A 2,349-nucleotide genomic window follows, 5' to 3' on the forward strand; every position below is an offset into this window, starting at 1 on the left:
GTGTAATCTAAATAAATCGACGGAACTAGATCTCTCAATTGCAGCTATCTCGGTTGTTAGATTTTAGGATTAACTGTTTTCACGAAACTGAAATGCTATCTTTAATTAATATGGAACGCTATCGTGCCCAGTTGATTATTGGTAAGTTTTGACTGGATGCTGGGTTTGGTCAATTAATTTAGGAAAACACAAGAATTTTAGCGGCTATCCCTATTATTCTAAAGTTAATTGCTTGAAATAATATGAATAAATGATTGGTTAACCGATGAACAGTGAGATAATTAGATAGTAGAACCCCCTTGAATCAGTATTTTCTCATAATAAATTTTTCACTCTACTCTCGTCGATTAATTTTCAATTTTAGATTCAGTATTTTTTTTCTCTTGCTTGATAATTTTAGTTTTGGTTATTTTATTTAGTAATTATCAACACAAATCCCCCCTTTTTATTTTTATTATCAAAAGAAATAAATCTACCGTTCCCTGTGGATTCGACCCTACTCCCATTACGCTCGTTTTTATTTAAAATAGTAGGAATTAATTTGGTGGTCAACGACAGCACACCAAATTTTGGCGCCGTTGCCGGGGAACGGTGCAAGGTTAATTTCTTTTAATTTTGATTTTTTATTTTTTTATGCCTCGTTCTTCTCGTACAGGTGAACTCGAATACAATCCAGAAATCGAGAAGACAGCTAAGAGATTGAGAAAAGAAGCAAGACTAAGGCGTGAAAAGCATCCATCATCATCATCTCCTGATTTGAACGCATCATTAGACTCCAACGATACAGAAAGAGAATCTGACATTGATCTTGAGATTGAAAGTGACCAAGAAGAAATGGCAGGACAAGCTCAAAGAACACTCAGGGAGTTAGCTAATCCTAATGTTATTCAACAACCATTATGCATTCAATTCCCTACTACTGATGCTACTTTTGAATTAAAATCTGGCTTGATTCATTTATTGCCTACTTTTCGTGGTCTTGCAGGTGAAGATCCCCATAAACATCTGAAAGAGTTTCATATTGTTTGCACAGCCATGAAACCGCAAGGGATCACAGAGGAACAAATTTCACTGCGAGCTTTTCCATTCTCTTTAGCCGACAAGGCTAAGGATTGGCTCTATTACTTGCCCTCTGGGACGATCACGACTTGGGATAATATGAAACAACAATTTTTGGAGAAGTTCTTCCCAGCTTCGCGAGCAGCAAATATCAGGAAGGACATTTGTGGGATTAGACAGTTACAAGGAGAGACATTATATGAATATTGGGAGAGATTTAAGCAGTTATGTGCCAGTTGCCCTCAACATCAGATTCCAGAACAGCTCCTAGTCCAATATTTCTACGAGGGTCTATCACTTTTTGATAGGAACATGATTGATGCTGCAAGTGGAGGTGCATTGGTAAACAAAACACCTCAAGAGGCACGATCTCTAATTTCTAACATGGCTGCCAATGCACAACAATTCAGTACTAGGCAAGACAACCCTCCACGACAAGTCAATGAGGTAAGTGTTACTCCTATCGATCAAAAGTTAGATTCTTTGACATCTCTTTTGGAAAAGTTGGTTGCAGGACAGGTGCAACAGGTAAAAGCTTGTGGTATATGTGCTGTGGTGGGACACCCTACAGATATGTGTCCGTCACTACAAGAAGAACCCACGCAACAAGCCAATGCGATTGGTGGATTTCCTGGGCAACCCCAGCGTCGATATGACCCATATTCTAATAGCTACAATCCAGGCTGGAGGGATCACCCAAATTTCAGCTATAAGAATCAAGGAGGCCAACAAGGATATCCACAACAAAATTGGAACAAGCAACATGCACCAGAACAAGCATCCAACTCAGGTATGTCTCTAGACGAAATTGTAAAGGCCTTAGCTGAAAATACTCAAAAATTTCAACAGGAAACGAGGGCCAGCATTCAGAATCTAGGAACCCAGATCACTCAGATCGCTACATCAGTCAGCAAGTTGGAAGCTCAGAATTCTGGAAAACTACCGTCGCAAACGGTGGTTAATCCAAAAGAAAATGCAAGTGCCATGGTATTGAGGAGTGGGAAGGAGATTGACCAAAAGAACACTTCACCAACAAAGGATACTGAAGAAAAAAGCACAACTGAAGAGATCGAAGGAGAATATGAGAAACAACCAAAGGTAAATTCTAAGTCTTTCTCATCTACTATTTCTAATGCGGTTGTTCCTCCATTTCCTTCCAGGTTGGAAAAATCCAAAAAAATGGACTACGAGAAAGAAGTGTTGGAAACCTTTAGAAAGGTGGAGATCAACATTCCTCTTATAGATGCCATCAAACAAATTCCAAGGTACGCTAAATTTTTAAAAGATTTG

At 38.8% G+C, this 2,349-nt stretch overlaps 1 non-coding gene across 1 annotated transcript; it reads right to left on the reverse strand.

The window, feature by feature from the left end:
- Positions 1-1,206: 1,206 nt before the first annotated feature.
- LOC140969552 (small nucleolar RNA R71) lies at positions 1,207-1,313 on the reverse strand. Its single transcript, XR_012173954.1, has one exon. It is a non-coding gene; the product is annotated as a small nucleolar RNA R71 (small nucleolar RNA).
- Between the last annotated feature and the right edge of the window lie 1,036 nt (positions 1,314-2,349).

This window comes from Primulina huaijiensis, unplaced genomic scaffold, assembly GCF_012295235.1.
Source record: "Primulina huaijiensis isolate GDHJ02 unplaced genomic scaffold, ASM1229523v2 scaffold42201, whole genome shotgun sequence".
Taxonomy (NCBI): Eukaryota; Viridiplantae; Streptophyta; class Magnoliopsida; order Lamiales; family Gesneriaceae; genus Primulina; species Primulina huaijiensis.